The following is a 24265-nucleotide window of genomic DNA, read 5'->3' as shown; positions in this document are numbered from 1 at the left end:
ATTTTAGTTCAGAAGTTTCCACTGAGCTATCTTCATGCTCACTGATTCTTTCCTTGGCCATGTTCAGTGTACTGAGGAGCTCATTGAAGACCTTCTTCATTTCTATTACAGTGTGTTGTATGTGTAGCATTTCTTTTTTGTTATGATATTTTTATTTCATTTTAAAATACATTTTTTATATATTTAAGGTACAACATGATTCAATATACACTCATATATATATATATATATATATATATATGTAGTGAAATGATTACTACTATAAAAATAATGAACATGTCATCTCCCTATATATTTTTTTTTTTTGGTGTGTGATGAGAGCACCTGAAATCTATTCTCTTAGCTAATTTCCAGGATTCAAAATACAGTATTATTACCTATAGTTACCAGGCTGCACATTAGATCTCTAGATTTATTCATCCTATATAACTGCGACTTTGTACCTTTTGACTAACATCCCCTTTCCCCCACCTCCCTGTCCCTGGTAACTACTGTTCTGTTGTCTGCTTCTGTGTGTTCAACCTTGTTGGATTCCACATATAAGTGAAATCAAGTAGCATTTATTTTTGTGCATTGAGTTTCCATCTCTCTGCTTACCCTAACTTATGTGCTCTTTCTTATCATCTTCTTCCTCTATTAGAGCCCTTAGTATATTAATCATAGTTATTTTGAATTCCATCCCTGATAATCCCAACACCAGTGTCATATCTGAGTCTGATTCTTATGCTTTTCTTTATCTCTTTCACTGAATTTCTTCTTGCCTGTTGGCGTGCCTCATATTTTTTTGTTGAAAGTAAATCTTGATATATGAGGATATAGGGACCAACACAAACAGTTCCTGGGGGATGGAGGAGTATTGAGGTGCATCTGGCTAGGTGTTGGGCTGTGCTTAATATTTGTTGTAGTTGCTGGTATCATAGATGTTATAGTTTCTCAGTGTTCTTGCTTTTGTCTACTCTCTGGACTTTGGGTTTCCCTCACTATTCTTCCTCAGAGAGAGTCTTCATCTTCAGGTTTTTTCAGCTTTAATACCTTCTTATTACACTAGTACCCTAGTGGCATAATGATAATGTGTGTGTGTGTGGGGAAGCATTTTATGATCTTATGATTAAGTCTCAGTCTTTTAGTGGGTCTGGGTCTGTGTTTCTGGTCTGTAATCCTCACAAGTATTTCTTGGTTTTTCTTCTCTCCCCCTTATGAGGCAAGATGGCTAAATGGGGCTGTAGGGGGAAAAATGCACTTCCCTGGGCTGGAATAAGGCTTTGGTACACCTCTGGTATGCCAAGTGCTCTGGGCATATTTTGCAATGACTATTCCTCCCTTTCCTATGTCAGAATGGTGAAAGGATCTTTCTGAGACCTCAGCTTGAGAAACTAGGGTGAGGTGTGTGAGCAGGGGTTCCTCTAAAGCAAAACCAACTGAAGTATAAAGACCCTCCACCCTAAAAATGCAGTGCTCAGGAGTTTCTAGCACTCAAGCTAGTCTTCACTTAGCCTCCACAAGTCATCAAAATTACCATTTAAATCATCCTACCAGTTTATGGCTTCGGATGCTTCTACTCTAGTTAAACAGATCTTGGTTTGACTCTTTGGGTTCCCCTGTCTCTCCAGATTGTGGGGTACCAGTTTGTCCTGCAAACTCAGTTCTCTGATGGGTCCAAGTAAAGTTGTTGATTTTTAGTTTGCTTAGCTCTTTCTTGTTGCAAGCATAGGAATGTCAATTTCCAAGCTGCTGCCATGTTGGAACTGACACTGGAAGTCCATTTCCTGGATTTCCCCCCAGTTTTGTTATCACTATCCCCATCTTACAGGTAAGTCATATCCAACACAGACTGTCTAGCTTGCAACTGATACACAAAGCTACCATGCAAATCCAAGTTGTGATCACTGCTCACTTGGTTGACTGCCAACTGCCTTCTGACTGGCTTCCACTCTTGTTCCCTTCTGCCCACTTTCCCTCAGAGATCTTTCCAAAGGTAAGCGCTGGGTCATCACTCATCTACGTGAAACTTTTAGTAACTTCCCATCACATATTGTGTAGCCCCCAGATCTTACCTGCCCCTTTGCTCCTGCTCACTTCCATCCAGCCCTTGAGGCTAGTAGTCTAAAGAATGCAGCTCAGTCCTTTTCAGCCTGGAATGTTCTTTTCTCTACTCTTGAACAGCTAAGTCCTTTTTAGCCTTTGGGTCAGTCTCAGAGTCAATATTATCTTCATAGGTCTCTACCCATGTTTACCTGTATCTGCCTCAGCCCCTTGAATTTTCCCCACCTTCACTTACCAGAGTTTGTAACTGCTTAATTATGAGCTATTTTTGGCATCTTCCCCAGGAGCTTGCAAGCTCAGTGAAGGCAGGGGCCACATTTGCCTTAGTCTGTTTTATACCTGAGGCCAAAACACACAGCAGGCATTTGATAAATATTTTTGAATAAATAAAATGAGGCAAACCCTGGATGGATGGAGAGAAAAGATGTTATTTTCCACTTGAGTCCCTATCACTGGAAGAATCCATTCAGGAGCTATAGAGGGAGAGAGGAAGGAACATTTCAATAAAAACAACAATAATACCAGCTAAGACTTACTGATACTTCCTGTGTGCCAGGGACTGCTTTGAGCCCTTGTTTATTAACTTACTTACTTACTCTGAATTTGAACCCTATATGACAGGTATTATGATTATTGCCTTTTTCTGAGTAAGGAAACTAGACAGAGAACAGTGTAGTGACTTGATCTTAGTAACACAGCCAGGAAGGGGTAAGAGAGATTGAGCACAGGGAGTCTAGGTGCAGAACTTGTGCACTGGGTCTTTAAGCTTTACCAGTGCTTGGGACTTGAACTCAACCCTATTGGCTTATTTTTTTAAAAAGATTTTGTTTATTTGTTCAAAAGAGACAAAGGCAGAGGGAGAAGCAGCCTCCATGCAGGGAGCCCGATGTTGGACTAGATCCCAGGACCCTGGGGTCATGCCCTGAGCTAAAGGCAGATGCTCAACTACTGAGCCACCCAGATGCCCCCAACTCCATTGGCTTAAAAAGGACTCTGGCTCCACAGCTAGGAGAAATGGTACAAAGCGGCAGATTCCATTAAACTCCACTGTGTGGCTTAAGAATTCTTTCAAAGACTATATTGTTGGAGTTTTCAGCATTAACTAATGACCTATTTAAGGGTTGTGTTTGATTTGATATCCAGGAGATGACATTAGCTTTAATGCCTATTTGTGCTGACAGTTAAGGGCAAAATGAGCTTTGGAGAATTGTCTCTGGGTTTTAGTTCTCCTCCAGCACAGTTGCCTCTAGTCTTTCCACAACACAAACATGCTAGTTAGAAGCCTAAGAAAGCAAAGAGACAGAGTGAGGATATACACACACAGAAGGTCTATACTGAGGGAGAGCTACCAGACATGGGTGCAGAGGGGTGCGGCCCCACGCTCACCGATATCTCACAGGGGCTGAACGTGCAGGAGTTTCACAAATAGAAAATGAATAAAATGAATAAATCAGAATATGTCATGAGTTATCATGAACTATTTTGCTGCTTAAGAGAAAGATGAATTGCTTCTGTGAAATACATGCAGTTTGTAGGCTTATTTTATTGTACCTTGAAATATCCTGTCTGCCACAATATTACTTCAAATGAAATTAGCAACAGATGGAAGACCTGAGCTGCTAGATGAAAGGCAGAGTCACCTACACATGAAGAGAACTTGCAAAACTGGGATATTGGGGAGAATTTTTTTTAACAAACACCCCAAAAAACAAGGGCCTCAACTAGCAGGGAAAGTTGGAGAGGTGGCCTGGGGCAGCCGCAAGAGTGTGGGCTTTCATAGGAGGGAATTCCTGTCATTGGGCCATGGGAAAATGCCCCTTCTTCTTCTGCAGAAGCCATGCTGATAGCATTTACTACGGGCCAAAGCATGGCCCCCAGGATGGTGCCAGACCTGTGGTCAATGCCACTGCTCATTAGCTATCATTGTAGGCATTTATGTCCCTCCCTTCATCACACCCAGATCCCACAGTTTGCTCTGGCAATGATGGCATTGATTGTGTAGTAGAAAAACAAAACCCCCTAAAAAATCTAAGACATGTGTCCCAACCCCAGCTCCTGTGTTCCTTGGCTAGTGGTGTGGACGGGGTGACCTCAGTTTTCTCCTCAGCAAAAGGACTAAGTAAAAGGGTCATTAGGCTCAAGGGGGATTATGGATATGGGCAAACAAATGAAATGTAAAGGAGTATGCAAACTGTAAAGTGATACAGAATGCTGGTGTCTGAAATGAAGACTTGTCCACAGAGAGAGAAGCTTCAAGCTTTGGCTTCAAGCTCAGCATGTTTGCAATTGCTTGAACTAACTAATATTCGTAGCTAATATTCATAACAGTACCTGAAAGTTCTGATGAGTGAATTAGACTAGTGTTTCACTGACTGCTCATTACAATCCCCATGGGGCTTACAAAACACAGGTCCTGGGGGCTTGGGACCACATATCTGTATTTTTCAAATTGTGTTTGGTACTAGCTAAACACAGCCGGGATTGGGAAATACTGCATTAGATTCAAAAGGTGTGTGACCAAACAAAGAGCACTGGACTTGAAATCATGAGCAGTGGATTTTAGCTCAAGTTCTGTCACTATCTTTGTGGGGAAATTTGAAAACTTTTTAAAGTCTAGAGACCATTGCAGAATGCCCTTCCATCTCCCACAGCCTCTGGTTGTTTAAGGCTAAAACCACTGGTTGTTCTATTCAATGCAGACAACCTGGTAATTGTATCATAGAGAAACTTGAAATTCACTCCAGTGTCCATGAGACTCAGTGTCCAGAGGCTCTGGGTTGCCGTCCTGAAGTCCATTTTGCTATAAATCAGCTGGTCAATTTAGTCTTAGAATGATCCATTCTGTTGGCCTGGATAACCTTTTGTCATTGGAGTAGTACCTTGTATCTGATAGGAGCTCAATAAATATTGGTTGAATAATAAATAAGCATAGTTACCACCTGTCCCAACATCATGCCAAGCAACTTTAATAATTATTCCCCATATACGGTATTAATATATATCTGTGTATATAATATGCATACTATATTAAAAATACAATGTCACTTATTTGATCTTCTAATGAGCAAGGAAATCTCTGATGCAGAGGTAGTAGATTCAGGCTCCTAGAGGTACTTAAGCAGAGGTGGATGATGAGGGCGATGGGAGGTCAGCCTCAGATGATCCACAAGATCTTTTCCAACTCATGCCTTTTAGAATGTGAGGTTGTATAAAGGGCCTTTGAAACTTCCATCCTGAACAACATTTGAACAACAGAACAAAGGCAGATCAGATGCCATCGGTTCTAGTGTCATAGATTTTTTTTGGGGATCAAGAGTCGCAGAGCTATCGTTTTGAAAAAAAAATTCAAGATATTGCTTTGCGTTTGGGAAAGCCTAATGCATTTTTGTACCATTTCAAATTCTGGGCTTTAAGATAAAATGGGGCAATTGATTAAAATGAAAATAAAAGCTCACTCTTCCTAAAGTGTTGGAGGTAGACAAGACTTCTAGAGCTCTAAAATGTGCTTATGTGCAAAGCTTGCACATATCCTCCCATGGTGCCCAGCTGAATATTTATAAAATCATATTCTGAGATGAAGATGGCATGAAAGGAAGCAAATGACACTGTGACATTTATAGGGCTGGCCATACACCAGAGATGTAAATTGATGGCCTGTGGTGATTCAGAGAACAGATGTGTTTTGTTGAGCCCACGCTGTGTTTTTTTTAAAAAATTGAGTTACCAACATTGAAAAATTAGAAGTTTTTACATATATATAAAAATATATTTCTGTTGGTCCTGAAAATTCAGAAAAACCTGTCTATACTGGGCCCACCTGCCCTCAGGGCAACATAAGGCAAGGTCTGAGAAGTGGCTGACCCCAGTTGATAGGACATTCACTCTCAGGTATTCTCCCTTGGCCCCTTCTCTCATCTGTGTTATCTACAAGCCCCTAGAGGCATTTTCTCTAATTCCTCCTTTGGCAGACAAGCCTGTGGGTTAGGAGGAGTGTGTCCTGGTGCCTAACATGGCCAACATCCCCTTTGCCCCTTGCCCATGGCTTGAGCACCAGAACCTTGGTAAGACTTGTTGCACCCTGGCACCATTTCTGCCACACAGAAGTCACAAAATAGATGCCCTTCCCCTTCCCTGTCCATGCTTCCCACCTCCTGGTTTTTCCTCTTTTCTACCTTCTCCTTCCCAAATCCAAACATCTTTTCCCCCCCCCCGCCCCAGCATGAGAAGTGTTGCTATTAATAACTGCTCTGGGACAACTGGAGCTATTATGGATACTTGCCTCCTAGGACTGCTGTAATAAAGAACCACAGTGTGATGGCTTAGAGCCAAACTGTTTTCTCCCAGTTCTGACAGTCAGAAGTCAGAAATCCACGTGTCAGCAAGATTGGCACCTTCTGGAGGTTCTGACGGAGATTTCATCCCATGCCCTTCTCATAGCTGCTGGTAGTCACTGTAATCCTTGGCATAGCTTGGCTTGGAGATACCACACTCCTGTCCCTGCCTCAATCATCACAGTGTTCTTACCCTGCACCCATCTGTTTCTCCTTCTAAGGACACTCGGCATATTGGATTAAGGCCTCCCTCTAATAACCTCAACTTGATTGCACCTAAAAAGAACCTATTTCCAAATAAGTTCACCATTCACAGATGCAGGGGGTTGGGACTTCCACAGATTTTTATGGGGGATATAATTCAACCCATCAGCCTCGAACTAGCTTTCTGACCTGTAACATGAAGGTTGGAAGAGCATCTACTACAGAGATGCTTGTGAAGATTAATTGACCAACATGTCTAGGCCTTCACAAAATGCTCACAACAGGATCCTGTTCAGCCTTTTCCCTCCTCTGCTTCTCCCACTTAGGCACCCAGGTGTGTGGCTTCTTTGTCATTTGTGTTTGCTCAGTATAGAAATGTGAAGCGAACAAATAATCTATATATTGCCTATTTTCATCCTTCCCATCATTAATTTAGAAGGTAATACTGAAGTATACTCTTTCAAAATAACATGTTTACCTTTTGCAACATTTCCAGGAGAGATTCAGACTCCAGTAGCTTGTAAAAGAGTGCTCTGTGCTCACCGGCACACTACCCCAGGTCTCCTGTTGTAAGTGAAGCTTATTCTGAAGAAGAAAGCCATGGAGAAGTCAGTTCCTCCCAAACACCACCCAGGGAATGGGGTAAGAATCTACTGATGTTCACTGTCAGACCAGAAATTAAGAGAGCCAGAGGAGCACCCAATGAGGCCTGGAACAGTCCTATTTTAGAAAAGCACAAGACACAAAAGCCTATTAGATCCCACTCAGTCACTCCTTTGTACCTGGAGGCTACAGGCAGGCACATCAAAAGGCACGTGAGACCTCAGAGTCAGCCCTCCTGCAGTTCCAGGGCGGATTCTGCACCACTTGGTAAGGGTCACTTTGTGGTTCTTGTTTTTTTTTTTTTTTTTTTTTTAAATTAATTTATTTATTTTAGAGAGAAAGAGCACAAGTTGGAGCAGAGGGAGAAAATCTCAAGCAGACTCCACACTGCATGCAGAGCCCAATGTGGGTCTCAATCTCATGATCCTGAGATGATGACCTGAACTGAAACCAGGAGTTGGATGCCCAACTGACTGTGCCACCCAAGCATCCTGAGTTTGTGGTTCTTAGTTCTTTGTTTCTCTTTTCAGTTGGTCACACTTTGTTTTTAACTTCTTATAAACAGCAAAATCCCTGACCCAATGGCAGATCCTATTCTAGAAGGTTCTATAAGATCTGTATCAGTCGGTCTTAAACAGAGGGCTGCTTGTTGCCAAGCACTGTATTGGAGGAGAGAAAAAGTGTGATTTGATGACAAGTAATGATATTTTGGTATTGCACCGAATAATGATAATGACAATTATTGTTCTCATGATTATTCCAGCCTTCATTTAATAAGCTCTCACCATGTGCTATACACTGTGCTGAGCATTTCACACTGTGTTATGAAACCCTTTCATAACACCTTGAGGCTGATATGTCATTATTCCCATTTTACAGGTAAGAAACTGAATTCACAGCACAGGATAATGTATATGATGACGAAGTATCTCAAAATTGCTCATAGGAGGAATGATTAAAAATAAGGGAATGGACCAGAAGGGATGAGCTTTGAGACCAGGGACACCTGGGCTCAAATCTCTGCTTTCTCCCATTTCGGTTCTGTAGCCATGATCAGTCCTAGAAACGTTCTTTGAATTCAGTATTTTCATCTGTAAACTAATGGCAATTACTGCCTTGAAGAGATGCTATAATTAGAGGATTGATATAAATGAAGTTCACTGAACACAGCCGGGGCAGCATGGTGGTGGTGATATTTATGGTGCTGTTGTTAAGATTGGAGGTTAAGAAAATGTGAGGAAACAACGTATATTCCAGATGCTCTAGAGCTGTCCTGTAGAAAGATTAGTTTTTTTCCACATAGCTTTTTTTTTGGAGGAAACTTCTTTGGTAGATTTCACTTCAAATGTTTGCACAGCTTGTTGGAATTGACCAATAGAAGAAAGATACGGATTTTTACTCAATACAAAGGAGGATGTTCTTTGAACTAGAGGAGAACATACATACTGCTTGGGCTAGAAGTAAAGGAGGTGCTGGTAGACCTTCTACCAAAGATACTCAGAGATTGCTTCATTTCTGGGAAGCCAGAATTGAGAATGGGATGCTGAGGATGCCAGTTGGTTAACATTTTTTTTTTGTCTTATTATGTATAAGACTGTGCTAAAATCTGAAACATACGTGTTCAGTTTTGATCTATTATGACCACCCTCTGAGACAGGAATGGCTATTTTCCCATGATTTAGACACAGAATCTGAGCCCGTGGAGATTCTGTGACTTTAGGGTGGGAGCCAGAATGCAAGCCTTCTATTTTGACTCCGAGTCAGAGTATATCTATACCGATTTTAAATATGACAGTAACAGCTCTTGGGTATTGAGCTCTTACTATTTACTAGATGTTCTACTTTTACTTTAGTTCTTGGATACTAACTTGATTTGTTTTTGCACTTCCTTCAGGTCTTTATTGAAATTGTCACCTATGAGCCCACTATTTTTCTACTTTCAATTTATTACCAGCTGACGCTCACTCAGTTCTTCATCTGCTTCTTCAGTAGTCTAGTTTCCTATCCCCTTCCCCTTTCCCCACAACCAGAATGCAAGCTTTATAAGTGCAGGGATATTGCTGGCTTGTAGCTTCTCTGTATCTCCAGTGTCTAGACTCCTGGCAGGCACATAACAGACAAATATTAATGAATGAATAAGTGAATGAGCAAACTTAATCCTATTAGTGACCTTGTGAAGTAGGCAATACAATCTTCATGGTTTAGGTAAGGACAGAGAGGCTTAGGTCAGGTGATGTGCCAGGATCTGAATCTACGATGGTCTGACACCAAAGCTTTGTTGATTCCATGACACACATTCTCTCTTTAAGAGAGTTTGTTACGAAATGCATCATTACTGAATTGCATTCTGGGAAGGAATTCCTTTTCTTTGCTTATGACAGAGCCTTGACCTGTCTAGGTTACATTCTGTTGCTCCAAATTCCAGAACCACATCCATGTTCTCTTATGAAATTCTCTTGCTCTGATTATTGATGGCCATGAATTGGTCATCTGCCAAGCCTGCAAATCCAAATTAACAAATAGCTATTATGCGTCTAGTTTCCAGAAAGTAGTGTGTTTGGCATTCTGAAAGCTTTTACTTACCTGGAGGTACTGAAATGCCATTCCACCTTTATTTCCAGGAAATAATTCTTATACTGAAAAATCAAATTCACTAAAAGTTTCTCAGTGTTCTTGAGTCTGTAGTGGGAGATGCCCAATATACATGCCAGGCACAGTATGTAATAAACTAATTGAATGGCCTAGATATATAGACTGGCTGTCTGACACCCACTGTAAGGAAGGTACTGCGCATTTTTAATCACATGCATATTTTTTGAAATGTGAATGATCCTGCAGGTTGCTCCAACTATTCTATATACCTACACGCTATTTGAAGCCCTTTAAAAACTTGTGGAAAGTGATTTAAAGCACAAAAATTATCTTACTACTGAAGAATGAGACTTTATGTAGGTCAATGGGTAGAATTTCTCAGGGAAAAGCTATACATAAAATATATATCTAAATATATGTATATATATAGAAATGCAGGTGGAATATATATATACACACACACACATATATGTTACAGTATTAACTGTATTGTTATAAAAAAATCTCAACTTTCACCTAAAATTATTTGGCCAAATAAAGAGAAACATCAAATTTATTATTAGTATTAGCATGTTATGTATGTGTGGCATAGACCTGGATCCGATAAATTCCCTGACTCTTTTAATTTTCAGCCTGTTGAAACTTGTAAGAAGACTTACAGATTACTCCTCTTGGATGTTTAAGTCACAGGTTGTAAGGCTAACGGGCCGTGGGCCCATTTGTTTTGCCGTCTCCCCTTCCACTTCATTTTCCGCTCACAAACTGTCCCTGATTTAGAATTTGAGGCCTATTTTAGTCACCAAGTTTTCTGTCTCTTTAGTCCTTTTGAACAGCTTTCCTTGAAAATAAGAAGTTTTATGAGGATGCAGTAAAAAAAAAAAAAAAAGACATTTTTTGGAGGGGGTGCTTTTAAACAAGGGGAAGGAGGAGAGGGTATTTTGTTTTCTTAAAGCAATGCAATGCGGGAAGGGAAGCTCCTAAGGGGGGCGCGGGGTTCTCCCTCCCCCCTCCCTCCACCCTCCCTCCCCCTCCCTCCCCCGCCCCCTCCGCGCCCCGCGCCCCCGTGGCCCCCTCGAGCCCACCGTCCCAGCAGCGGTTCCGCAGGCCGCGGCCCCGACTCCCGCCCGCTCCCTCCCGCCTCTCGCTGTCCCTCGGGCAGGTCGCCGCCGAGGCCTCCCCGCGCCACGGGCCTGTGCGGCGGCCGCCGGAGCCCCCCGAGTCCCGGGGCCCGGAGCCCGCGGGCGGGAAGGCGGCGCAGTTGCCGGGGCGCCGGGGCGGCCCCACAAGCATCCTCGCCCCCGGGGGGAGGGGCCCGGGCGGACGCCCGCTCCGCGGCGCCCCCTCCCTCCCCCGAGCGGGGCTGCCCCCACCGCCCCGGCCGCCGCGGCGCGTCCATACGGCCGGTTCACAGGCCCCCGGCGGGCTGACCGCTGCGAGGGGATTGTCGGCGGGGCCGCGCGCCGGAATCAAAGCCCGCCCGGGACAGCGCGAAGGGCCTCAGATGGACTGGTTTCCACACAGCCATTGTGGGGCTTTTGTGAGGCAGTTTTGAACCTAATAAATAATGTCAAAAGTCTCTATCGCGGCCAAAAATGTTCCTTTTGAAGCATTTCTAATAGTATTTTTGTTCCGCGGTGTCTCCCACTGTCACAGAGCATTTGCAGCGCACAATGGGGATGGAGCCCCTCGCGTGCCGCCGCCCGGCCCCGCCCCCGCCCCCGGCCCCGCCCCGCCCCCGGCCCCGCCCCGCCCCCGGCCCCGCCCCCGCCCCCGGCCCCGGCCCCGCCCCCGGCCCAGGCCCGGGCCCCGCCCCCGGCCCCGCCCCCGGCCCCGCCCCCGCCCGCCGCTGGGCCCCCGCAGGTAGCCGCCCCCAGCTTGGGGTGCCGGCGTTTTCCAAGGGCCTCTGAACCTCTAGACAGAGCTTTGGAAGACGTCACTGAATGTCTGACCTGTAATAGTTAACATGGACTTTGAGGACTTCTGATGTGCGGGGAGGATTCTTCAGACTGTAGCGGGGGGCTTGTAAGGTCAGAAACCCGTTGCTGGATCCTGCTTTGAGGTCCTGAAACACCTGGAACTAAGTTTAGTACAAAGGAGATCCTGAGTTTTCTTATTGGGAATAAAAAACCCTGGGGAACCTGGGGTACTTTCTGTGCAACTGGTCATTTTAGGGGATATTTTTTACTTCACTTATTGAATTTTCACCGTGCTTTAAGGCAGAGACTGACTCTACCCAATGCATTTATGCTTTTTTAAAATGTAGTATTCTTTTGTTCAGCCTTGAGAGGGAAACACAGATCAATGAGACCAAATACATCCATATATAGGTTGGCACTCAGGTCCCTTGCAATTGTTTTTTCCCAGGCTTGGGTTCAGAGACTCTGATAAGTGGAGTTTATGAATCCTACTGCATTTTTCCCCATTCAGTTTGAATTAATACACAGAGTATGCCCATATTCAAGACTTATTGTTGAGTCTATGAGTCCAAATCTAAGTCTCAAAGTTTTAATAGGAAACTGCTAGTAATGGTTTAACATGTAGGAGACTGTTCCAGCTTTTGAGGATGATTTGATTTCTTAGCATTCCCTAGGGGCACTTGAAAGGGAAAAAAAAAAAAAAACCCCACACAATTCCCAAGCTTTACAATTTTCTTTCCACCTGACCATGATTTTGTAATAGATATGTTATTTTTATTATTTATTTATTAACGTGGTTTTATTGTACGAGAGCATACAAGTTATCAGTGGTGGTTGCCACAGTTCCCTGAGGGGATGGTGGCATCTGCTTACCAGGATGCACATACCAAACATAACTTCGACCTCATGCCATTTGGTTGGAGAGAAATGTGTGGGTCAACTCACGGCTTTATGTGAAATTTTGATTCTGGGATACTTTACTTTGCTATTTAATTATGAGTTAGTACAACTGATTTTTTTTTTCCAGATAAAGAAAACCTTTGCTTTGCTTTAAGTGATTCTAAAACAATTGACCAAAAGTGTGTCATGGTCCATGGCAGGTGTAGAAAATGTTTTTGGTCAATAGAATTGATAGAATCTCTCACCCGTGGGAGTACAAAATAGCGAATTTACTAAAAATACAATATAGATGAAGCATTCGAAATTGAGAAAGGGGATACAAGCAAAAGATATGAAAAATGTGGTATACTGTATCTTATGTTTTTTCAAAAGTTTGTTTATTTTTGAGAGAGAGAGAGAGAGAGAGTACAGCAGTGGGGAGTAGGCAGGGGCAGAGAGAGAATTTGCAGCAGGCTCCAGGGCAGTGTGGAGCCCAACATGGGCCCTGAGATCATGACCTGAGCCAAAGTCAAGAGTCAGATGCTTAACTGACTAAGCCCCCCAGGCCCCCCAATATACCATATTTTAAAGCACTTGCTAAAGTATGTTCCATGGAATGTTGGGATTAGGAAGATACTTTGCGAGATGGGGAGTCTATAGGTGGATATGTCTGGGGGAGGTGGTCTAGCAAGGTCCCTCTTACAGAGTCACAGAAACACATGAAGGATCCCCAGAAATTACATCATAAAACAAATCTGGTAAGCTCTGTTCAGCCTAGTGTTTTTCAATTTTATTTGATCAGGAAATCCTGGTTTGTATATGTGTGTATGTGTCTTTATTTTATGTATGTGTGTATATATTTTAAAAATGGCACCTATCAACATCTTGTAGTTAGTCTCCTGTGGAACACATGTGAAAAAACTTCCATCAAACTCTATTCTAACTACATCAGAATAATGTAAGCTGGTAAGATTCAGAGTAAGGGTTTCTTTTCAAAGGTAGTGAAGAAAGAACCAGAGCTAATGAAAGCAACCCTTAATAAATACCTCCAGGGCTCCGTTCTTCTTTGGAGGAATGTAACCAGCTGTTCTGGTTATTTTTTTTCTCATCTTGGGTGCACGTGGTTGGGAGAAGGTTAGTCAGTCCAGCCTTGGCTGTGTTTTCATAGTGATGGAAGGGGGAGAATTTCCAATGTGACTGTTTTAAGTCATGGGCTCTGGGCATTCAAATTCTTCCGAATGACAACTACTTACTTTTATATTAGGACTTAGATACAAATGTACTTCAGTGTTTCCCCATGACATTATATCTGAAAACAATGTTGAAGTAAACAGCTGTAATTGAGGGTGAATCAATTTTAGGATATATATTATATGTACTTATTTATAGTACTGTCATTAAGGAATCAAATAAGTATAAAATAGTTGTTAAAATGTTAAAATGGTATAAAATAGTTGTTACCAAGAGTATGAATTGCAGCTTGCTTATATTTCTTCAGGAGTATCTGATCCCACTTAGGGTACATTTATTACACATAGTAAGTGTCTTCCAAGGAAGATTATATGCCACTTTGGCAAAACAAAAATGTTTTTCTGAAAGTCGCATTGGAAAACAGACATTGATACATCTCTTAAATTGGTGGATTGGAAAAAGTATTTAATCACTCTCTAGTGAATGATGTTTACAGGTGAGGAATCTTTTTATAATATATAAAATAAATAATCACAATGACAGATAACATTTATTGGATGCGTATTGTATATTAGGGACTATTCTAAGTGTTTAGTAAATATTAATTCATTTAGTCCTCATGATGACTTTATGAAATACTATGACTATCATCTACTTCACCTATGGATGAATCTTTTAGCAGTTATAAGATACATGTGTATGGATGTGTATGTGTGTAGACACATATACACACATATAAACTTTAAAAGCTATATTATTATTATATGTCATACAATTTTATTTCACATATAAAGTCCTATTATAATACACTGTATTGTTAAAACTGACATGTGTACACGTCTATGTGAGTGTATTTCTCTTGTGCAGGGAGCACCTATAAATCTATAAATGTACCATGACATTGGTGCCTAAGTGAGGGACATATGGAAAGTTTATTTATAGTCCTTTAATCCCGATATCAAGGTGTGGAGTGGGAGTTGGTAACTGTGGGCTGACTTCACATAATACGTTTCAAATCTTTGACGAGCAAAGTGGGGTCAGACTGAGACTTACCAAATCGTTCTTTTTGTCTGACACATCATATCATCTCTGTGAAAGAAGGCTCAGAAAATAAGGGAAGAAAAGATGGTTTTGAGGTTCATTAAAGTTCACAAGAGCACTTTCCAAGGCAGCACTGGAGCTCCCTGACACCAGACTTGAGGGAAGGATGGGATGTTGCAGAGTGGGGAGCTAAGGAAGGGAGAAGGTGTTGGTGTCCATCCAGGTCCAAAGAACCATGAATGCATTCTGGTAACTGTGACTCGAACTTAGTGTCACTCCATCGTTTGGCTGGAGTTTCTGCACTGTGAAACTGGGATGACATCTTTTTTCCACCGCGAAGGTGAATTTGGGAATTAAGTTTTCTATCAAATCAAAGCGTTTTGAAAGTAAGAGAACATCAAAATGCAAGTCTATTGTTTTGTGACTGATCTCCACGGCAACTAGCATGAACACTATCATTGGCTATGCAGCGCTGACTTAAGAGCTTACCACCCAGTGGCTGCTCATACCGGCGGTAATTATTCTTTCTGGTGACCATGCGATCCATCATATCCCTCCTTCTCTGAGGAGCTTCTATGTGCTGCATTCTTTACCCTCATCACGGCACTGTGGGCTATGTCCTCGTCTCCCATTTATCGGTGAGGAAACCAGAACGGAGACACAAAGCAATTTGCCACCACGATAACTGCATCCAGCGCAGATGCAGGCGGACATTCCATATGTGAAAAGAGCAATGTGTGCAGCTGACAAATTAACAAATCATTCCATTGAGAGCCTCCAATTCAGATAAGTTTGGTTTAGAGCACAGAATGCCACAGAAGAAGGCAAAGTTTTCGTAAACTACGGATCTGATGCTAAGGATTCGAAGTCACAGAGGGACCCAACAAAGAGCTTGTCATCAGGAGAGGACTTGACATTAAGAAAATGCTCCATAGTCCTGAAGGTGGGGGCATCCCTCCTGCACAGGCTGAGGTCATTGTGAAATGCAAACCCCCTGCGTCAGTGATGCTGTACAAGTTTGTCACTATGTCTGGGCTTTCTACAGCTTCCTTTATGCTCCCTACCCCATATTTTCCTATGGGAATTGGTCTGATCTTTAAGTCACTGGTATTGGGATCAATCATAAAATGTTTATTGGGTGCTTACTATCCTACGTAGTCCTGTGAGAGCTTTGAGAAGTGTGATTTCACTCAACCAGCGTTTATTGAGCTTCACCAGAGCCCAAGCATCGGCTTTGGGGTGGGGAATACTGACTGAAAAGGACACCATCTTTTTCCTTGACAAGCTCCACCTGGTCCAGGACTCAATTCTTTCATTCATTCATTCTATTAAATGCATTGAACACCCACGATTATGCTTTGTAATGTGGTGGTGAAGAGCCATTTTGGTCAAGTAAAACCTAAGGGATAAGACATGAAATAATGATATGATGATGTTAAGGTCTATAATCCTTTAATCACCATTCAGAAATCCAAAATCACTAAAAATAGAGAATTCTTTTATAACTTGTTTGGTATCAGGTATGACCCAAACAGGAGTAAGGCGATTTATAGCTTGGTCTCATTTAGCGTGAATAGTCATGTATTTTGATAAAGATGCATTCATCTATTTGATTATGGGGTGTTACCTTGGACCCTGACAGATAGTGTTACATGAAACATAATTTATGCACCATTACGTGATACATAGTCTATGCACTATCATATACAAGAACATTTAAATTCCCAAATTCAACCTGGTGGGTTTTGGGAAAATGATTTTGAAGTTGTCTAATGGATAAATATAGTGAAACATACAGAAGGGGAAAGTCAGTCCTAGTTGGAGCAGTCACAGAAGGCTTCCTCTGGCAAGATTTGAACTTGATTTTGAAGAGTGGAGGGTTTGAAGGAACAAAGTAGTGAATGAGATGGGAAGTAGCAATGAGGAACGGATCCACTTTTATGGGGCCTGAGGAATTATACATTTTGAGGGGGCTTTTTAAGGAAAAGAATAAAAAATTGTGGATATTGCTAGTTAGATGGGCTGGGAAGGATGCAGATGAAAGGCCTTGAAGCTTAAGTTTTATTTTTATTTTTTTTTCAGTGAATCCATCTTTGAGCAAGACCACAAGCATAGATCATTTATTTTACAAAGTGAAATATACCTGAAGATGTATGAATAAATATAAATAAATAAATAAATAAATAAATAAATAATAAATAAATGTTGGTACATGGGAGAGAAAAGACTTGAGTTCTTACAGGAGAAAAGGAGTGAATCTGACCATTTTCATCCTTCTGAATTGTTTGAGATTTTGAAAATTCACAACCACAATCTTTTAAATCTAGGCATAATATGTATTGTCTTTGAAAAATGGCCCAAAGAGGTTTTTTAAAAAAGATTTTATTAATTTTTTTTTATTTGACAGAGAAAGAGAGAGAGAGAGAGTGCACAAGCAGGGGGAGAGGGAGACAGAGGGAGAGGGAGAAGCAGGCTCCCTGTACAGAGCCTGATGTGGGACTCAATCTCAGGACCCTGGGATCACGCCCTGAGCCAAGGCTCAACCACTGAGCACCCCCTGACATCCCCAAAGAGTTATTTTTTAAAATAATCCAATTATGGATGTATTTCAGAATGAATGACCTTTCTCAGTTTTCTCACATTTGATTCTGTAGCTAGTCAACTTCGAAAATGATGAGAAGATTTGATAATGATAAATAATTAAATATAGTTAAGTGACAAAGTCTTTAAACGAGAGAAAAAGCCATATTTCATTTAAAAATTTCTTTTTAAATAGACTTTTAAAGCTTAGATTGTCTTTAGACTTCAGGGGATACACTTGATTTTTTAAAAAAAAAAATTTAGAAATGAACAATTTAAGATTAAAATGGAAATTTCAGTCAATTACCCAGACGACCTACCAATATTCTTTTCCAAAGCTATACACAGTGTTTTCTATTCATTCATAAAAATAATACGATAGTCAATGTTTTGTGAGTACTTACTATGGCCCAAGTTCTGTTCTGATTCCTTTATCACGGTGCTTCTCCAGCCTCTTTCCTTTTTTGTATCTTTTGTTTTTGCCATGAAGATCTGTCTGTCATTCTTACCTGGTTTCTCTTATTTGTTTATTTATCTATTTATTTATTTTTAATAGCCTTATTAAGACAGAGTTCACATATCACACAAGTCCTCTGTTTACAGTGTATGCTCTGCTGTTTTTTTTAGTGTATTTGCAAATCTGTGCAACCATCTTCACAACTAGTTTTGCTTTGCCTCTGCTCATGTAGAGATTGTATTCCCCATCCTCATTCTAAATGATCATACTCTCCTTTCTGTCCCTATTAATTTCCCTATTCTAGGAATTCAACGTGAGAGGGATTATATAGTAGGTGGCGTTTTGTGGCTGGCTTTTTCCATTTAATGCGCTTTGTCCGGAACATCCATGTGGTAGCAAGTGTCATCTTCCCTGCAGCTCACAGCCAAGTAGTATTCCGTCCTGTATCTGCACCATATTTTGTTAGTGCTGTCATCAGTTGATGGACGTTGGGGTATTTCCCACTTTTTGGTTATCAGGAACATGCTGCTATAAACTCTTGTGTGCCAGTTTCTGGGTGGGTGTGCATCTTCATTCTTCCCGGAGACAGTGTCTGCGTTGATCCTCCCACACTCCCTCAGCCTGTTGCTGTTGCCCCCCCTCCCCACAGGAACAGAGCTGGGAGGTTGGGGTACTTGTCCCAGGTCGCCTGGCTCATGCAGGGTGGAGCCAGGTCATAGGCCTTGCATGTCTCCCTAGACCAGCTCTTCTCAGAAGGATTTCCAGGCTTTCCTTTGAAGGAAGTCTAAGAGATTGGACAGAAGTAGTAACTGCCATTTAGGTATCCCCACCCCCAGCCGTTTACCTGTCATCAGGTGACTAAATGCTGCAACTGTTTCCTAAAGTGCATCCAGAATATCACCCTTAGACATATGATAGGCTGCAGGGAATTAGCACCTCTGGCACAATTTACATACATTTTTTTTTTTAAATCAAGTTTTTCTCACTTTGCCCCAAATTACACTTCCGTTTCTAGTATGCCGTGTGGGGAGAGGTTCAGAATGGCAAAGACCATTCCAAAACTGTCTATTAATGAGTCCCTTCCCCTCCCCCACCCTGAATTTTTCTTTGGGGTGAAATCAGTATTGCGTGTTAGTTCTTCCTTCCCACACCTCCTCTAGGTTAAAGTTGAATTCTTTGAGATCGAGATTTTTTTTGTGTGTGCGACTTTAACAATATTCTCTTCACATGTCCTTGCATAAGCCAAACAATTGCTTGTTGACCCATTTTAACCTCTTTTGAGCGTCATCTTCAAAGTGTAACTGTCCTTGACAATGAAAGAGACCTTCCTATTGTCTGGTCCTTCCAGGCAATCTTTAGCACAGAGCTAAATGGCTTTCAGATGGAGGAGTTGGCCAGAGGAAAGAGACAAAGTAAGCTGTTGTTCTTGAGTGACTTTGCTAAAGTTTTCCCTTTCTCTCTTAGAATGGTGCCTTTCTATAGAAGATGACAGACGTTTTGACAGGTGCAATATGCTTTGAACTGTTCTGTCCGATAATTCTTTTGTCTTGGGTTTTCCCAGCAGAGTGGTACATCTTAGGATGCTGATATGCATATTGTTTGCTTTTCATTTAGTGTGGTGAAGCCTTCCTTCTCACTTTCCCTTCTCTTCACTCCTGAGGCCCTTTGCACACATGTCACTAACTCAGATGGGAAGGCAGGCACTGGTGCAGGAACCTCTCCCTTAAACTCCACTCACCTTTTTTTTTTTTTTCCTCAAAATGGAAATCACTTCTGGCATAGTTTGCTCATTACTTTTTTTTTTTTTAATAAAGAAAAGAGAAAGAAATTACTTAGAGAAGGACAAAACACAGTGACACACCAGAGGCAATCGCTGACAGAGCTAAAAGCCTAATAATAATAATAATAATAATAATACCTAACACATATTGAGACCCTCCATGTGTCAGATATTATGCTAAGACCATGACATGCCTTGTCAATTGTGGAAAAAGTGGAAATTATCTATAACTAATAACCCAATAACAACTATTGTTCACATTTTGGAGCATATCCTTTCATACATTTTTCTTAGCATATTATGTTTTGCACTTTTTTTTGGAAAACTGAGGCCACAGTAAACACACTGTTCTTTAAGCTGACCCCCCTCCCATCGTGATGAATGTGCATATCTTTGCCATGTCAACAAATAGTTTATATCATGCCATATTAAATACCCACATAGAATTTTGTTGTGCCATCATAATTTAGTTAACCAATTAATGTTGGCACATTTTCAGGACTTCCAAATTTCACTATTGCAAATATTTTTTTTGTGATGAATATGATGAATATATTTTATGTATCCTTATATGTACTTCTCTGATTATTTTTTTAAAAGATTTTATTTATTCATGAGAGACACAGAGAGAGAGGGAGAAAGAGAGAGGCAGAGACACAGGCAGAGGGAGAAACAGTCTCCCTGCATGGAGGGAACCTGACGTGGGACTCGATCCTGGGTCTCCAGGATCACGCCCTGGGCTGAAAGCGGCGCTAAACCGCTGAGCCACCCGGGCTGCTCATTTTCTGATTATTTTTATAATGTAAATTCCTAAAAGTGGAATTGCTGGTCCAAATGCATGCAAAATTTAATTTTTGATTATCTTTTGCCTCTGTCCAGAAAGATTCCTAAAGTGTTTCATTTACATACTCTCTGATTTCTAGAACTTAAAAAACAGATGATGTTACAAAAGAGTTAGCCTAAACAAAAATAGACACCAGAGATCCTAAAATCATTTTGCGTCTTCATCTTTTGTCCTGGTAAATTTGATCTACACAGATTTTTCTGCTTTGGTATAACAGGGCAAAGTTTTTATTCAACAAAATAGAGGACTTCTCTTCCTTTAGGAGCTAAAACTGGGAGCTTCCTAGTATATAATGAGATAGGACTAATTGTCCCACATCTAAACTGATATGGAAACAGAAACTTAACATCGTTCACTTTGTTTCTCTGGATGCCCTTTTGTATATTTCCATTAATTTGGTTCATTGCCTAGTGTCCTGTCCCAAATATGCTAAAAAGAGCAGGCTGAACCAAAATTGGAAGGAATCATCTATAAAATAGAATAAAAATTGCCCTATTCCTTATAATAAGTAATTTTACTTTTTGTTTTAATTCATATTTTTCTTTATTTTTTATTTTATTTTTTCCTATTTTTTATATTAAGAAAGTTTTAGAATTGGAGGAAGAATGAACTGACAGAGTTTGGATTTGGAGTGTTCGCTAACATTAGAAATAGAGCGATGAGATGTTTATGTATTTACTTTCAGAACCATCTAAAGACACTGCTCAATAAAGTGTTTGCCTCCAAGCAGTATCAAACAAAAGTCAAGAAGAGCAAGATCTGTCCCAAGTCTTACAGAATGACATCTGGTTTAGAAAAATGCCTGAAAAATCAAAATACTGTGCTCTGTGGAAAATAATGAAGTATAGCATCTGTGGTTTGGATGGGGAAAAAAGACTACATTAATGTAAATGTTTATTGAAAATAACGAGAAAAAGTACTTAGAATTTCCAAATAAGGGCACATTAAATTAAAATCCGTAGTGTGCTAGATACAGTTTTTATTTCCAATTTGTTTTTCTTGTAAACTTCGTGGCCAACTTACCCTTCTTACTTGGGGACGCTCCAACGCCCATCCCTTAGCCACCCCCCACCTCCAACTTTCTATTTTGTCTCACACGGTGGCTCTCCACGGTCTGAACTGAACAGTGAATGTGAGAAATCAGCATAGGTCGTGAATTCTACTAAGCGGGAATAGTTACAAAGTCACTTCTGCTTTAGTTGAAGCAGCAGGACGCTGGCAGTTCGGCAGGCCATGGGTCATGTGATCTGCTGACCTCTATCTGGGCTCCGTGACTCTGCCTGGTAACAATTGATTAATGGTGTATGGTAACTCTGAGAGGAGGTCTCATCCGTCCCCCTGAGTTTGAAGACTTCCTCATTATCTTAGGCCTTTCACGGCAGCCCTTAGGAAATTTTACTCACAAATTAGGTTGAACAAAGTCTTCTCAAAGAAAATTATTTTCGGTGTTTGGTCATCAGGGAGCAGAAGGCTTGATGGTCATTTACTGCATTGACAAAGGGTATGGGAGGCAAATGGCAATTATGGAGCCTGGCCACTGTTCAGGCCTCCTTCCTCTGTGCTCCAGGGCTGGATTTTCAGAAGAGGCAATGTGACGAAAACTATCACTTGAGTCACAAGTTGGCCTGAAACTTTTTGGGGTGGAGACAGAATATCTGATTTTCATGCTAGTGTAGAGGTTATGTACACATTTATTTACTGAGTTTCAGTATCCAATTGCCATCTGGATTTGTGACAGGCGATGCAAATTGTCTACCCCATGTTCATTCTCTGCTTCTTAGTAACAGAACCCCCTTTGTATTTAGGGCAACACTATGCTAGGGTAAAAATACTCTCATCTCCGTACTTCCTTGTACCTAGAGTAATTGTGTTAACCTGTTCTGGTCAACGAGTTATACACAGAATTCTACTGGAAAAGCTACCATTTTTGTAATACAAGGAACACACACAGCTGGCATGTCCTTTGTCCCTTGCTTTTCTCCTTCCTGCTTCATGACAAATGCATTACCTGGAGAGGGAGCAGCCATCTCCTGACCCTGAGGACAATAGCCACAGGCTAAGAATGATACAGCTGGGAGCTAGAAGGAAACTGAGCTCAGGGATGAGCCCTGAATTCTCTACCCTTGGATTTCTTCTCATGTAAGAAAGATTAAATTCATTTGGTTAAGCCACTGAAGTCTGGGTTCTATCATATACAATTGAATATGTGCAAATCCTGGCCTATCATTTTCCACTTGGATGATGCTCTCTGGACCTCAATTTCCTTCATCTACCAGGTGGGGTTGGCAATAGCTATCCCTACTTCAGAGGGTCATCATGAGGATTAAATGCAGCAGACAATGCACGTCAGGGTATTAGCTTGACGTCTGACATGTGGAAGGTGCTGATGATGTATTAGCTATTATTATTTTTACTAAGGATTTAGCGCTGGTTGCTATTGTCTCTGGTGTACTACTGTGTTTTGTCTCTCTCTGATATTCGAGTTTATCTCATTTTTTTAGGATCCAAAAGACGATTGGATATTTATGTTAGTTATGTTGAGCTAGCATTTGACACATCATTTACTTCTCATCTCTTGGGTATATACCCAGTCCAGGGACAAATCACTAAGTCACAAAACAAAGGCAAATATAAACTATCAGATATAATTAGATTATGAGTTTTAAAATTTAAAATTAATCAACAGAGTGTATTATTTACTTTCACAGGTAGAGTTTTGTGATTTATCCATTGCACACAACACCCAGTGCTCAATCCATCTCGTGTCCTCCTTCATGCCTGTCACCCAGTTACCCTGTCCCCTCACCCACCTCCCCTCCAGCAACCCTCAGTTTGTTTCCTAGAGTTAAGAGTCTCTTATGGTTTGTCTCCTTCTCTGATTTCATCTTATTTTGTTTTTCCTTCCCGTCCCCTGGGATCCTCTGTTTTGTTTCTTAAATTCCACATATGGGTGAGATCATATGGTATTTGTCCTTCTCTGACTGACTTATTTTACTCAGCATAACACCCTCTAGTGTTGTGCTCAAGATCCCGAATCCGAGAAACCGCCAAGGAGCCGACATCGATGCAATCACACGAGGGTTTATTACAAGCTGGAGCCTGGGACCAAGTATACCCGACGCAGCGGAGCAGGGACTTGGACCCCAAGACTAAGAGGCTTAGCAACTTTATAGGGACCAGTGGCCAATGGGATACGCAGGAAGGTCGGAGCTGGATTTCCCGTTAGGGTGTGTCCTGGTCTTTGACTAGGGCGGGGCAGTGCCCTAAGTAATAAGCAGGTCAGCACAAGGCGGGTGCAGCCCAAAATAGAGTTAGTCCTGCTCTGCTTGTCCAGGGGTAGGGGATTTTGTTCAATTTCCTGGGTCCCACACTAGATCCGTCCACCTCATTGTAAATAGCAAGATTTCATTCTTACTGATGACTGAGTAATTTGTAGATATACACCATATCTTCTTTATCCATTCATCTGTCGATAGGCATGATTTGAGTGCCAGTCTCTATTTCCAGGGAGATAAAGAAACTGGACTTTTTCAAGGGACAGCAAGCCATGATTTGAACTCAAATCACCGAGTACTGAATTATACCTTTGTTACCAGGGCCAAGAAATCAAAAGTTCAGCTTGTGACTAAGCACAGGCTATAGGTTCAGAAGACTTTTGAAAGCAAATTATGTCTACCAGGTTTTTGTGCCATTCAACGAATCAAAGAAACTTTGGAATTCTCTATTGTTCACAATCAGATAACTTTTATTTATTGGCCCCTTTTACACCAGGATGGAGGGATAAAAATATCACAGATTGACTCC

General features: G+C 41.3%; 1 long non-coding RNA gene across 3 annotated transcripts in view; it reads left to right on the top strand.

The window, feature by feature from the left end:
- The window catches only part of LOC112930684 (uncharacterized), a 200575-nt gene that overhangs the window by 153030 nt on the left and 23280 nt on the right, over positions 1 to 24265 (top strand). The window lies entirely within an intron of this gene.

The sequence above is a fragment of the Vulpes vulpes genome, chromosome 10 (genome assembly GCF_048418805.1).
Source record: "Vulpes vulpes isolate BD-2025 chromosome 10, VulVul3, whole genome shotgun sequence".
NCBI lineage: Eukaryota > Metazoa > Chordata > Mammalia > Carnivora > Canidae > Vulpes > Vulpes vulpes.
This window is presented reverse-complemented; position numbering and strand designations above follow the sequence as displayed.